At 47.0% G+C, this 16,031-nt stretch overlaps 1 pseudogene; it reads left to right on the top strand.

Moving 5' to 3' along the window:
• LOC121554238 overlaps positions 1-15,796 on the top strand; it is a 127,650-nt pseudogene extending 111,854 nt beyond the window's left edge.
• The last annotated feature ends 235 nt before the right edge of the window (positions 15,797-16,031 follow it).

Genomic DNA, 16,031 nt, shown 5'->3' with positions numbered 1-16,031 from the left:
GTCAACTTATTCAGCCAGTTAGTTACCTAGAATAGTTAGCATACTAGCTAGCCATTGCTTTCAGACAAAGAAGAAATCCCTCCTTTCACGGCACGAACACACAGAGAGAGCCAAGCTAACGTTAACTAGTCACCCATGTCCCGAATTCCCTTGAACGACTCTGGCTACCAATATGTAAAAACAAAACACAAATGTAGGTTATAACTTACCCCTAGCAGCTACTGTTATCTAGCCAAGTGCAAAGCTAGCCACTGAATTGACTCAGTCAGTTTGCGTCTTTTCGCTAGGTCGTTCCAGCTATTGTTTACTAGTAGCTATCCAGGTAGCAACAAGCTAGCTAAATTTCAAGCACAGTAGCCACTTACTACCTAACGTTAACGCCAATGAGGTTAGAAAACAGCTGAATGGTAGGCATTATTGTATGTAATTATTGTAGGCAGCCAGCTGGCGTAATTACAGGCACTCTCAGGCGTGAAACAGCTATCCACCGTTGCTAATAGTTGCCAGTAGCTACCCGCTAGTCCAGGTAGTGGGTTAGCTAGCTAGCTTCGTGCTTCACCGGGCTCAGCCGAATACAATACTAACCTACAATAATTACATACAACAACCCACGATAACTACCTACAATACCTAACAAAAATCTAAATACATAGTTTAAGCTTTACTCGACAAAGCCCAAACTATGTATAAAGCCAAGCTTACCTCCCCCCAGAGAGAGACACAACCTCACCCGACGACCTCCTCCTCACAGACCCCTGGTCTTCTTGGTGGTGATGTAATCAAGCCAGCCTTTTTTGGTTCACTCTCCCTCTTGTCATCCTTCTAGCTTTGTATCATTACTGGATTAATGACATATGTAATAACTGTTTCGCATTAGATTGTGCCTTTTTCTGATAATGTTTTAATTGTAGCCTATTGCATTAATTTAGTTTAAAATACAAACTTGTTTGTTGAACAAATCTAGAACCTACATTAAGTCGGTACTATCCCATCAGCATAATAGTTAAAACTACCTAAACTCCACTGGTCCACGTAGCGAAAACAAATTATCGTTTTAGAATTTATTAACTATTTGCATACATCACAGGTGTCACGCAAACTATAGAATAAAGTAATAACAATTAGAATTTGTCAAATAAATGTTTTCCATCCAACTATTCAGACTTGCTTCAAATATCTCTTTCAGCTCGATACAGTCAAGCAAGTACGACTCTCTTTTACCCGAGAACTAAACCATGGCATTAGTAAAGTCTATTCACAACCCAACAATAACTAATAGTATATTTGTATTCATTTTATTAAAATACATTACTTTCATTCCAGTGTACCTAAACAATTCAAATTATGGCCATAACTCTATCGCAATTGCCAGTCCGCTATTCAAATGTATGTAACTGTCCTTTCTGATTAGACTATAGTCACTCCTCCCTCTTTCCCGTTGAATAAGTGAGTCCTTCAGTCTGAAAAGACGCAGGCTGCTAAATCTTATCCTGACTGTTCCGTCAATCTAAACAACCCACAACCATAGTTGAACTATACTTAGAAAACCTAGATTCTAATCAGCGATGTAGAATCTATGCTTTATTGAAATGACAAGTAAATCCTCCTTTATTCCAATGATAATGGTCAGTAGTTTTAGTATCTGGCACATACCACACTTGATCAGAAAATAGCTTTACAGGACTAAGATTTCACAAGCTAGAAGCTTTAACAGTCAACAAGTCAAATCTACATTCATTAATTTGGAAACAGATCTAACGAATTCAATCAAATGGATTATGTTCTTTCAACCTATTATACTAACATTCCTTTACTATCTCACCTCTGCTTCAAAATGATAGATAGTTATCATAATGCCTACTCTTATTTCTATCAAATGATCTATGTACTTTCTCCCACCCCTCACGTACGTCTACATTTTTGGTGTGCAAGTCAGCACCTATTATTTTATCCAATCCCTCGTAATAAATTACACTCACATAAAATTCATTATATTCTAATATATTCACATCTACCAAACCATTCATGTTTCTAATGATTCTTTATTGCCACAAATCAGTTAATCACAATCTAGTCTCAGCAGAACGAACAACAAATTACCCAAATCCTTCCCCTCAGTCATTGAATCTTCCCAGAATCGTATAGGCTGGTCACTATTCACTGATCTTACAAAATTCTATGACAGGCATTGTTGTACGAAATTCCAAGATATCATTTACATGAAAAGCTTATTATTCAAACTTATATATAATTATCATACACACCTCTATATTTCATCATTCAAACTTCAGAGTGCGACTCATTTACACCATTATACCACTCTCATTCCACATTCATACAATGTTGTTCTCAAACGCGCTTAATTACTATCTGTATAACCTACAGGAATATTTTATTATATCAAAGGGCCCAAATTTGGAATGTTAACCCTATTCCAGTTATTATTTAACTGTAGTCAATTTATCACAATCCTACAACACCTCTAAAGTTTCCAAATATAATGTCAGAAACACACCCTGAAAGATTGACCAAAATACAATGCATAGACGTCATATGATCACACCAGTACACGTGACCTGTTCCTCCAACAGGATTTCTCATACCCCTCCTAGTAATGTGACTTTTCCACTCAGTTGGTAAATGTATATCCACATAACATTAATTCTTCTCTATCCTAATGCGAGATTGGGCATGCCCTTTCTCCACCAGGCAGAAGCTTCAAACGACCTCAAATATAGTTCCTTTCCTTACAGAAAAGGCTATTACTTGCAGGATTTCTTATTATTCTCACTCACACAGATGAGCAGCCACTTGTGCCCAAATGAATCAGACAGTTGAATGACTCATAGTAGCCCAAGCAAACCACTCATCCACATGAGATGATCAGACCTACTCTATCTAACACTTTCTCTATAGTTTGAAGCCTTAGTGGCTGTTTAACCCGTTCACCTACTCAGGATGACCGGTGTTAACTCCAATTTATGTCACCTACTCCGGATGACCTATCTTTTTACCTGATCGACCCTTTCTGATTCACTTCCCCGACACAAGAAATACAATTTTATACAGGATTTATATCTACCTATATAGCCCTCTAGGTGATTCACTTCCTCGACACACCCTTACTGGACTTCTATCTTACACTTTCCTAAGCGACCTGTAAATTCAGCCCTTTTTTCTGATACACTTCCTCGACACAGAAAAAAGTGGTATTGCACAGGATTTCTGCCTACCTAAGCAGACCTCTAAACGATACACTTCCTCGACACGTTTAGAGTGGTATCTGTAGGTATTTTTACCTATTTCTCCTCTGATCGTTCAAACAGATGGACAGCCGCCCATGCCAAAGCAACCCAGACAAAGCGATCAGCAGGATGAATCAAATGAATTGAACAGACGGTTCAGACGAACAACAGAGTGACATCGACATGTATTCTTAAATCCAAAAGCTCCCAGTCTCTAATTTTCTGGTTCTTAAAATTGGAGAGACCTACTTGGTATTCTGCAGCTGAGGCCGGGCCCCGGATTGAACCACACAAACTTTATACTATATAAGTATGAACTTGGCTTACCTTTTTAAAAGCGGCCGCTTTGTTTGTATGGTCCGTCCAAGCCGTTTCACAGCCGCAGATGTCCACAGTCTCTGGACCCTCTTTCCAACTCCTGGCAACGCTCGCCATTTATGTCGTAGAAATATTTGACTCAAAAGTAGTCAACTAAAAAATATCTCTCAAGAAACTGGAGCTTGTGAATCCAAAAATGTGACTTTATTATTGCGTAACAAAGCCGAGCATGCTCCATGGAACAAACTGCTTGCCCTGACCCAGAGCTCTCCTTTTATACAGACACAAATGCATAGTCATGCTTATATAGAATATACAGTTACCCCCTTAAGGCAAATAATTAACTTATTTCAGTGCCACATGTTGTTTTTCTCACGAGGGCTACTTGTGCATCTCTTAATTGGGCCTCTGTATCTTATTAGTGGCGTGACTCAAAAAAGTATGTACATACAGTGGGGAGAACAAGTATTTGATACCATGCCGATTTTGCAGGTTTTCCTAATTACAAAGCATGTAGAGGTCTGTAAATTTTATCATAGGTACACTTCAACTGTGAGAGACAAAAATCCAGAAAATCACATTGTATGATTTTTAAGTACTTAATTAGCATTGTATTGTATGACATAAGTATTAGATACATCAGAAAAGCAGAACTTAATATTTGGTACAGCAACCTTTGTTTGCAATTACAGAGATCATACGTTTCCTGTAGGTCTTGAAAAGGTTTGCACACACTGCAGCAGGGATTTTGTCCCACTCCTCAATACAGACCTTCTCCAGATCCTTCAGGTTTCGGGGCTGTCGCTGGGCAATACAGACTTTCAGCTCCCTCCAAAGATTTTCTATTGGGTTCAGGTCTGGAGACTGGCTAGGACACTCCAGGACCTTGAGATGCTTCTTATGGAGCCACTCATTAGTTGCCCTGGCTGTGTGTTTCGGGTCGTTGTCATGCTGGAAGACCCAGGTACGACCCATCTTCAATGCTCTTACTGAGGGAAGGAGGTTGTTGGCCAAGATCTCGCGATACATGGCCCCATCCATCCTCCCCTCAATACGGTGCAGTCGTCCTGTCCCCTTTGCAGAAAAGCATCCCCAAAGATTGATGTTTCCACCTCCATGCTTCACGGTTGGGATGGTGTTCTTGGGGTTGTACTCATCCTTCTTCTTCCTCCAAACACGGCGAGTGGAGTTTAGAACAAAAAGCTCTATTTTTGTCTCATCAGACCACATGACCTTCTCCCATTCCTCCTCTGGATCATCCAGATGGTCATTGGCAAACTTCAGACGGGCCCTGACATGCGCTGGCTTGAGCAGGGGGACCTTGCGTGCGCTGCAGGATTTTAATCCATGACGGTGTATTGTGTTACTAATGGTTTTCTTTGAGACTGTGGTCCCAGCTCTATTCAGGTCATTGACCAGGTCCTGCCGTGTAGTTCTGGGCTGATCCCTCACCTTCCTCATGATCATTGATGCCCTACGAGGTGAGATCTTGCATGGAGCCCCAGACCGAGGGTGATTGACCGTCATCTTGAGCTTCTTCCATTTTCTAATAATTGCGCCAACAGTTGTTGCCTTTTCACCAAGCTGCTTGCCTGTTGTCCTGTAGCCCATCCCAGCCTCGTACATGTCTACAATTTTATCCCTGATGTCCTTACACAGCTCTCTGGTCTTGGCCATTGTGGAGAGGTTGGAGTCTGTTTGATTGAGTGTGTGGACAGGTGTCTTTTATACAGGTAACTAGTTCAAACAGGTGCAGTTAATACAGGTAATGAGTGGAGAACAGGAGGGCTTCTTAAAGAAAAACTAACAGGTCTGTGAGAGCCGGAATTCTTACTGGTTGGTAGGTGATCAAATACTTATCTCATGCAATAAAATGCAAATTAATTACTTAAAAATCATACAATGTGATTTTGTGGATTTTTGTTTTAGATTCCGTCTCTCACAGTTGAAGTGTACCTATGATAAAAATTACAAACCTCTACATGCTTTGTAAGTAGGAAAACCTTCAAAATCGTCAGTGTATCAAATACTTGTTCTGCCCACTGTACGTACGTTAAAGAACAATCACATTCTGTATTGACTATATTCACTATCCAGACATGCATCTGGAGTACAAAGTATCAATCATGTTCATTCTGTTTTACCCTTAAACTTTCATAACACATTTTCAAACATATCAATTAATACTTAAACATGGTTTAAACATGTCATGGCCATAACCCATTCTCAACCACAACATTTAATCCAATCCCAAAAAGCATCCTCCCAGGATCCTTGAGATTGGGTGCATGTGGCTGTGTCAGGTCATAAGCACAAACAAATGATAACACTAGTTCCATTGTTACTCCAATCTCCACACAGCCACCACGAGGAGTTGTATCTCCATCACATGTCATTGACATACCCAGACCAGCTGCTGGGAGTTATCAAAAGCACAGTGTTTGCACTAAATAAATGTCTCTGCTCTGTTTTAACCCTTCAACTGGTTCTCAATCCATAAGCCTTTAAGGTATATAGGTGTTTCAAAATCATCCATACTAGCTAGCTAACATTAGGCAATAACTAGCAATGTAAATGGATTTCTAAGATATTACTACACACATAATGTTAGCTAGCGAGCCAGCCAGCTAACGTTAGCTAGCTAGTTAACAGCCCGATTTAACTTGCAATGAAAACAACTTTCTGACAAAATTATAAACATACAGCGCCTTATTCATCCCTGTCACGGTTTCGGCCGAGGCTGCCTCTCTCCCTTGTTCGGGCAGGCTTCGGCGTTCGTTGTCTCCGGAATACTAGCTGCCACCGTTGTATGTTTCATGTGCGTTTGCTTTTGTCTGAGTGTTGTCACACCTGTTTTTATTTAGTGTCATTAGTGTCCTATTTAGTTCCCGTTGTGTTTGTCAGGTGTTGTGTATTATTGATTGTGTCAGACGTGTTTTCGCTCGGTTGAGCTTCTCTCCACTGCGCTGGAGTTTACGCACCTGTTTGTGCGCTGTTTTGTATCTTTTTCGCCTTTGTGCGTATTTCGCCTTCGGGCAAGTGTTGTCCGTTTGCCGTGTTTCGGCTTAATACAAGTCTGTTGGATTATCCGTCTGCGTCCTGCGTTTGATTCCGCCACTGCACCTACAGCACGCCTTGACAGAATAATACACCATAATGGAATCAGCAGGAGCCGCAGCAGCCCAGGCGACTCTGGAGGACAGGGTCCGGGAGCAAGGGGACCAGATCCTGCAGATGGGGACCGCACTGCAGGAGGTGATCACCACCATCCGAGGCTGGGGGACGCCTCCACCGCCACCCTCCGTGCCAGCCCCATCGGCCAGTCAGCCTATTCCCGCACCAGAACCCCGAGGAGTCCGACTCTCGCTCCCGAGGGCTTACGATGGGACCGCGGCCGGGTGCCAGGGTTTCCTTCTCCAGGTGGAGCTGTACCTGGCCACCGTGCATCCGGCGCCCTCGGGACATGAGAGCGTGTCCGCCCTGATCTCCTGCCTGTCCGGGAAGGCGTTGGAATGGGCCAACGCGGAGTGGAGGAGGATCGACGCGGACACCATAACGTACAACGAGTTCTCCCGCCGCTTCAAGGCGGTGTTTGACCATCCCCCGGAGGGGAAAGCGGCGGGGGAGCGTCTGGTCTTCCTCCGGCAGGGGAGGAGGAGTGCTCAGGAGTTCGCCCTCGAATTCCGTACTCTAGCGGCAGATGCAGGGTGGAATGATCGGGCCCTCGTCGATCACTACAGGTGTAGTCTACGAGAGGACGTCCGTCGGGGAGCTGGCCTGTAGGGACACCAGCCTCACGTTCGACCAGTTGGTCGACATGTCCATCAGGCTGGATAACCTGCTAGCTACCCGCGGGCGTTCCGAGGGGTCCGTCCATTTCACCCTCCAGCGCTTCCGAGCCGTGCCCCATGGAGCTCGGGGCGCTGGCGCTAGAGAGAGGAGGGGTCGGCTTACTAGGGGGTCCATCCCTTGCACCAACTGTGGTCGGGGAGGACACACCGCGGCTAGGTGCTGGGGATGGCCTCCTAGGGGAGAGGACGACAGGTCCCGCACTGGGGATTCCCTCCAGGTGAGTAGGCGCCCCCACTCACCCAGAGCTCTCTGTTGCACATTTTTGTATGCCTGTGCGTTTTCCACAGGTAGCACCTCATTCCCAGCATAAGGCGCTGGTAGATTCAGGCGCGGCTGGGAATTTTATTGATAAAAGCGTTTTGTTTAGCGTTAGGGATTCCCCTTCTTCCTGTTGATGTTCCTTTCCCCGTTCATGCCCTAGATAGCCGTCCGTTGGGTACGGGCTTGATCAGGGAGGTCACGGCGCCACTTAGGATGTGTGCGCAGGGGGTCATCAGGAGATGATTCAGCTATTTCTGATTGACTCTCCTGCGTATCCGGTGGTGCTGGGCATGCCCTGGTTGAGTACCCATAACCCATCCATTTCGTGGCAGGAGAGGGCTCTGATGGAGTGGTCTGCTCAGTGTGTGGGTAGATGTTTGGGCGTTTCCGTAGGGGCTACCTCGGTGGAGAGTCCAAACCAGGTGCCCGCATTGCACGTTCCCCCTGAGTATGGGGATTTGGCTATTGCGTTTAGTAAGGCGAGGGCGACGCAGTTGCCGCCCCATAGGCAGGGAGATTGTGCGATAGACCTCCAGGCAGGAGCTGCGCTCCCACGGAGCCATGTGTATCCTCTGTCTCAAGAGGAGAAGAAAGCTATGGAGACTTACATAGAAGAATCTCTGAGACAAGGATACATACGGCCTTCCACTTCCCCTGCGTCCTCGAGTTTCTTTTTGTGAAGAAAAAGGATGGTGGTTTGCGCCCGTGCATCGATTACCGTGGTCTCAATCAGATTACGGTGAAGTACAGTTATCCACTCCCGCTGATTGCGACCATGACTGAGTCGTTGCATGGGGCGCGTTTCTTCACTAAATTAGATCTCAGGAGCGCGTACAACTTGGTGCGCATCAGGGAGGGCGATGAATGGAAGACAGCCTTTAGTACCACCTCGGGCCATTACGAGTATCTGGTCATGCCATACGGGTTGATGAACGCTCCGTCAGTTTTCCAATCATTCGTGGATGAGATCTTCAGGGACATGCAGGGGCAGGGGGTGGTTGTGTACATTGATGACATTCTCGTGTACTCGCCTACCCGTGTCGAGCATGTGGCCCTGGTGCGTAGAGTGTTGCGGAGGCTGGTGGAGCACGACCTGTATGTGAAGGCAGAGAAGTGTCTGTTTTTCCAGGAGTCGGTCTCCTTTTTGGGGGTATCAGTTGTCTGCGTCAGGGGTGAAGATGGAGGTAGACCGGGTGTCGGCCGTGCGTAATTGGCAAACACCAACCACTGTGAAGGAGGTGCAGCAGTTTTTGGGGTTTGCGAATTACTACCGGAGGTTTATCCGGGGTTTTGGACAGGTGGCAGCTCCCATCACGTCTCTTTTGAAGGGGGGTCCGGTGCGTCTGCAGTGGTCGGCCGAGGCGGACAGGGCGTTTGGGAGGCTGAAGGACCTGTTTACCTCGGCCCCGGTGCTGGCGCATCCGGATCCCTCTTTGCCGTTCCAGGTAGAGGTGGACGCGTCAGAGGCCGGTCTAGGAGCCGTGCTTTCACAACGGTCTGGCGCGCCACCTAAACTCCGCCCCTGTGCCTTTTATTCTAAGAAGCTCAGTCCGGCGGAGCGGAACTATGACGTAGGGGACAGGGAGCTGTTAGCCGTGGTACAGGCCCTAAAGGTGTGGAGGCACTGGCTTGAGGGGGCTCAACACCCTTTCCTCATTTTGACGGACCACCGTAACCTGGAGTACATCCGGGCAGCGGAGGTTGAACCCTCGCCAGGCAAGATGGAATATGTTCTTGACCAGGTTTACTTTTAAGATCACGTACATCCCTGGGTCACAGAATGGTAAGGCAGATGCGCTGTCTCGGCGGTATGACACGGAGGAGAGGTCCGTGGAGCCCACTCCCATACTGCCGGAGTCGTGTCTGGTGGCACCGGTAGTGTGGGAGGTCGATGCTGAACTCGAGCGAGCGTTACGCACCGACCCTAGTCCACCACAGTGCCCGGAGGGTCGGAAGTACGTTCCGCTCGAGGTTCGGGATCGATTGATCTATTGGGCTCACACGTCACCCTCCTCTGGACATCCGGTATCGGCCGGACAGTGCACTGTCTTAGTGCCAAGTACTGGTGGCCCACGTTGGCAAGGGATGTGAGGGTTTATGTTTCCTCCTGCTCGGTGTGCGCCCAGTGTAAGGCGCCTAGACATCTGCCTAGGGGTAAGTTACTACCCCTTCCCGTGCCACAACGACCATGGTCCCACCTCTCGGTGGATTTCCTTACTGACCTTCCTCCTTCACAGGGGAATACCACTATACTGGTCGTTGTGGACCGGTTTTCTAAGGCCTGTCGTTTGCTCCCCATGCCGGGCCTTCCTACCGCCTCTGCAAACTGCCGAAGCCCTATTCACCCATGTGTTCCGGCACTACGGGGTACCCGAGGATATTGTGTCTGATCGGGGTCCCCAATTTACCTCCAGAGTCTGGAGGGCCTTTATGGAGCGGTTGGGGGTCTCGGTGAGCCTCACCTCGGGTTACCACCCGGAGAGTAATGGGCAGGTGGAACGTGTAAACCAGGATGTGGGCAGGTTTCTTAGAACATACTGCCAGGACCGGCCGGAGGAGTGGGCAAGATCGTTCCCTGGGCCGAAATGGCCCAGAATTCCCTACGCCATTCCTCCACTAACCTAACCCCCTTTCCAATGTGTGTTAGGTTACCAGCCGGTTCTGGCACCCTGGCAGCAGAGCCAGATCGAGGCTCCTGCGGTGGATGAGTGGGCGAGGCGCTCGGAGGAGACATGGAACGCTGCACACGTCCACCTGCAGCGGGCCCTCCGACGTCATAAGGCGAGCGCTGATCTCCACCGCAGTGAGGGACCGGTGTACGCACCTGGTGATCGAGTCTGGCTCTCTACCAGGAACCTGCCCCTCCGCCTGCCCTGTCGGAAACTGGGTCGGGCGGTTTGTAGGGCCATTTAAAGTCCTGGGAAGGTTGAACGAGGTGTGTTATAAATTACAGCTACCTGTTGAAAATAAAAGTATTAACCCCTCGTTCCATGTGTCCCTTCTCAGGCCGGTGGTAGCTGGCCCACTCCAAGACAGTGAGATCAGGGAGACTCCTCCGCCCCCATTGGACATCGAGGGGGCACCGGCGTACTCCGTGAGGTCCATCTTGGATTCGAGACGTCGGATGGGGGTCTCCAGTATCTAGTGGAGTGGGAGGGGTACGGTCCGGAGGAGCGGTGCTGGGTGCCGAGGAGAGACATTTTGGACCCGTCTCTCCTGACGGAATTCCATCGTGGGCACCCGACGCGCCCGGCTCCGCGTCCTCCGGGTCGTCCCCGAGGCCGGAGTCAGCGCACGTCTGGAGCCGCGCGTCAAGGGGGGGGTACTGTCACGGTTTCGGCCGAGGCTGCCTCTCTCCCTTGTTCGGGCAGGCTTCGGCGTTCGTTGTCTCCGGAATACTAGCTGCCACCGTTGTATGTTTCATGTTCGTTTGCTTTTGTCTGAGTGTTGTCACACCTGTTTTCATTTAGTGTCATTAGTGTCCTATTTAGTTCCCGTTGTGTTTGTCAGGTGTTGTGTATTATTGATTGTGTCAGACGTGTTTTCGCTCGGTTGAGCTTCTCTCCACTGCGCTGGAGTTTACGCACCTGTTTGTGCGCTGTTTTGTTTCTTTTTCGCCTTCGTGCGTATTTCGCCTTCGGGCAAGTGTTGTCCGTTTGCCGTGTTTCGGCTTAATACAAGTCTGTTGGATTATCCGTCTGCGTCCTGCGTTTGATTCCGCCACTGCACCTACAGCACGCCTTGACAATCCCCTTTGGCGTTGTTCCTATTTTGTATCATTACAACCTGTAATTGAAATGGATTTTTATTTGAATTTCATGTAATGGACATACAAAATAAGAATATAGTCCAAATTGGTGAAGTGAAAAAAAGAAAAGAAAACTTGTTTCAAAAAATTCCAGAAAATAAATAACGGAAAAGTGGTGTGTGCATATGTATTGCTATGAAGCCCCTAAACAAGATCTGGTGCAACCAATTACATTCAGAAGTCACATAATTCATTAAATCAAGTCCACCTGTGTGCAATCTAAGTGTCACATGATCTGTCACATGATCTCAGTATATACAGTGGGGAGAACAAGTATTTGATACACTGTCGATTTTGCAGGTTTTCCTACTTACAAAGCATGTAGAGGTCTGTAATTTTTATCATAGGTACACTTCAACGGTGAGAGACGGAATCAAAAACAAAAATCCAGAAAATCACATTGTATGATTTTTAAGTAATTAATTTGCATTTTATTGCATGACATAAGTATTTGATCACCTACCAACCAGTAAGAATTCCGGCTCTCACAGACCTGTTAGTTTTTCTTTAAGAAGCCCTCCTGTTCTCCACTCATTACCTGTATTAACTGCACCTGTTTGAACTCGTTACCTGTATAAAAGACACCTGTCCACACACTCAATCAAACAGACTCCAACCTCTCCACAATGGCCAAGACCAGAGAGCTGTGTAAGGACGTCAGGGATACAATTGTAGACCTGCACAAGGCTGGGATGGGCTACAGGACAATAGGCAAGCAGCTTGGTGAGAAGGCAACAACTGTTGGCGCAATTATTAGAAAATGGAAGAAGTTCAAGATGACGGTCAATCACCCTTGGTCTGGGGCACCATGCAAGATCTCACCTCTTGGGCATCAATGATCATGAGGAAGGTGAGGGATCAGCCCAGAACTACACGGCAGGACCTGGTCAATGACCTGAAGAGAGCTGGGACCACAGTCTCAAAGAAAACCATTAGTAACACACTACGCCGTCATGGATTAAAATCCTGCAGCGCACGCAAGGTCCCCCTGCTCAAGCCAGCGCATGTCCAGGCCTGTCTGAAGTTTGCCAATGACCATCTGGATGATCCAGAGGAGGAATGGGAGAAGGTCATGTGGTCTGATGAGACAAAAAATTAGCTTTTTGGTCTAAACTCCACTCGCCGTGTTTGGAGGAAGAAGAAGGATGAGTACAACCCCAAGAACACCATCCCAACCGTGAAGCATGGTGGTGGAAACATCATTCTTTGGGGATGCTTTTCTGCAAAGGGGACAGGACGACTGCACCGTATTGAGGGGAGGATGGATGGGCCATGTATCGCGAGATCTTGGCCAACAACCTCTTTCCCTCAGTAAGAGCATTGATGATGGGTCGTGGCTGGGTCTTCCAGTATGACAATGACCCGAAACACACAGCCAGGGCAACTAAGGAGTGGCTCCGTAAGAAGCATCTCAAGGTCCTGGAATGGCCTAGCCAGTCTCCAGAACTGAACCCAATAGAAAATCTTTGGAGGGAGCTGAAAGTCCGTATTGCCCAGCGACAGCCCCGAAACCTGAAGGATCTGGAGAAGGTCTGTATGGAGGAGTTGGCCAAAATCCCTTCTGCAGTGTGTGCAAACCTGGTCAAGACCTACAGGAAACGTATGATCTCTGTAATTGCAAACAACGGTTTCTGTACCAAATATTAAGTTCTGCTTTGGTCAATTAAGTTCTGCTTTGGTCAATAACAAAAGTTTCTCAATACTTTGTTATATACCTTTTGTTGGCAATGACACAGGTCAAACGTTTTCTGTAAGTCTTCACAAGGTTGTCACACACTGTTGCTGGTATTTTGGCCCATTCCTCCATGCAGATCTCCTCTAGAGCAGTGATGTTTTGGGGCTGTCGCTGGGCAACACAGACTTTCAACTCCCTCCAAAGATTTTCTATGGGGTTGAGATCTGGAGACTGGCTAGGCCACTCCAGGACCTTGAAATGCTTCTACGAAGCCACTCCTTCGTTGCCCGGGCGGTGTGTTTGGGATCATTGTCATGCTGAAAGACCCAGCCACGTTTCATCTTCAATGCCCTTGCTGACGGAAGGAGGTTTTCACTCAAAATCTCACGATACATGGCCCCATTCATTCTTTCCTTTACACGGATCAGTCGTCCTGGTCCCTTTGCAGAAAAACAGCCCCAAAGCATGATGTTTCCACCCCCATGATTCACAGTAGGTATGGTGTTCTTTGGATGCAACTCAGCATTCTTTGTCCTCCAAACACGACGATTTGAGTTTTTACCAAAAAGTTATATTTTGGTTTCATATGACATTCTCCCAATCCTCCTCTGGATCATCCAAATGCACTCTAGCAAACTTCAGACGGGCCTGGACATGTACTGTCTTAAGCAGGGGGACACGTCTTGCACTGCAGGATTTGAGTCCCTGGCGGCGTAGTGTGTTACTGATGGTAGGCTTTGTTACTTTGGTCCCAGCTCTCTGCAGGTCATTCACTAGGTCCCCCCGTGTGGTTCTGGGATTTTTGCTCACCGTTCTTGTGATCATTTTGACCCCACGGGTGAGATCTTGCGTGGAGCCCCAGATCGAGGGAGATTATCAGTGGTCTTGTATGTCTTCCATTTCCTAATAATTGCTCCCACAGTTGATTTCTTCAAACCAAGCTGCTTACCTATTGCAGATTCAGTCTTCCCAGCCTGGTGCAGGTCTACAATTTTGTTTCTGGTGTCCTTTGACAGCTCTTTGGTCTTCGCCATAGTGGAGTTTGGAGTGTGACTGTTTGAGGTTGTGAACAGGTGTCTTTTATACTGATAACAAGTTCAAACAGGTGCCATTAATACAGGTAACAAGTGGAGGACAGAGGAGCCTCTTAAAGAAGAAGTTACAGGTCTGTGAGAGCCAGAAATCTTGCTTGTTTGTAGGTGACCAAATACTTATTTTCCACCATAATTTGCAAATAAATTCATAAAAAATCCTACAATGTGATTTTCTGGAAAAAAAATTCTCAATTTGTCTGTCATAGTTGACGTGTACCTATGATGAAAATTACAGGCCTCTCTCATCTTTTTAAGTGGGAGAACTTGCACAATTGGTGGCTGACTAAATACTTTTTTTTCCCCACTGTATCCTTGCTTCAGGTCCTGAGCTACAGCCAGTTAAATTTGGGTATGTCATTTCGGGCGAAAATTGAAAAAAAGGGTCAGATCCTTAAGAGGTTTAATCAATCCATGATTCTGCACCCTAACACATGTCAGACAGACTTTTAAGTTATGTACCCAGTAGGTCCCTCATGTCCTCTGGCTCTGGCTTTTTAACTATCCCAAAGCCTAGAACCAAGAGGCATGGAGAGGCAGCCTTTAGTTATTATGCCCCCAGCCTCTGGAAACTGTGGATATATTTAAAAGAGATCTTAAAACACATATTTTTAGCTTTGCTTTTCCTTAAGGTGCTTTTTAGTTGTTCAGTTTGTGTCCTTCTTTTGTTTTTTATCGTATGTTTGTTGTGTAGTAAACATTTCAGCTTTTTTTTTTTTTTTTTTTTCCTGTGAAGCACATTGCGTTGCATTCCATGTCTGAAATGTGCTGTATAAATAAAGCTTGATTTGATTTGATCTGTAGGTATCTCTACGCTAATCCCCATCCTAGGCCTGCGGGACCACACCAAGGTGTTCAAAGGTGGAAGCTGTCTGCTGACAGACAGCAGTTTTGTCGTGCTGGGCTCCTTTGTGGCCTTCTTCGTCCACCTCACCATCGTAGTGGTCACCTACATCCTCACCATCAGCGCCCTGCAGACTGAAGCTACCCTCTGCCTTGACCAGCTGGTTCCCCTGCCCAAGTGGACCGCCACCATGATGCTGGGCTTCTTCCCCCAGGCCTCTCTCTCAGAGAAGTTCTTCTTCAGGTGTTCGCTAAGCCGCGACACAGGAGGGGTAGGAAGAGGGGTCGGCGGGGGTGGACCTTCAGTACAGGCATTGCACTGTGCAGTCAATCAGCAACAAACAGAAGGCATCCAAGGTCCTGGGCGTGGCCTTCTTCCTGATCGTGGTCATGTGGTGTCCCTTCTTCATAACCAACGTACTGTCGGTGGTGTGCGACCCTGTGAACTATGACCCGGGGGTGATGGGGGAGCTGCTGAATGTGTTTGTTTGGGTGGATACCTCTCCTCAGCCGTCAACCCTCTGGTATACACTGTGCAACGTACTGTGCAGCCTTCTCCCGTTACATACGCTGCCAGTACAGCTCGGAGGGGAAGCTTCTGCAGCTCATACCGGTCAACGCCATCCCTCCACTGGCCCACAACTCCAATCACCTTAAAAACATGGTCAGTTTCGGTCTACTTAAGGGGGTAGCTCTCTCATAGATACCAATTTGATTGCAGCTGTATCTGGTCTACTTAGCTCATTGACTTCCATTGAAACAGAAAGAAATGAGGAAGTGGCCCACGAGTGCGATGTCTCTCTTCTATCTTGTGAAGTGTGCTCAGGTGAGTTGGCCACACCCACTAATTAGCCACACCTGTTCTTAATGAGTGGAATAACCTGTTCTTAATGAGTTTGAATAGACTATAATTAGCAGCTTTGTATGCGTAAAAAAAA

The sequence above is a fragment of the Coregonus clupeaformis genome, chromosome 39, assembly GCF_020615455.1.
Source record: "Coregonus clupeaformis isolate EN_2021a chromosome 39, ASM2061545v1, whole genome shotgun sequence".
NCBI lineage: Eukaryota > Metazoa > Chordata > Actinopteri > Salmoniformes > Salmonidae > Coregonus > Coregonus clupeaformis.
The sequence above is the reverse complement of the archived record's forward strand: the minus strand, read 5'-3'. Positions and strand labels throughout refer to the sequence as shown.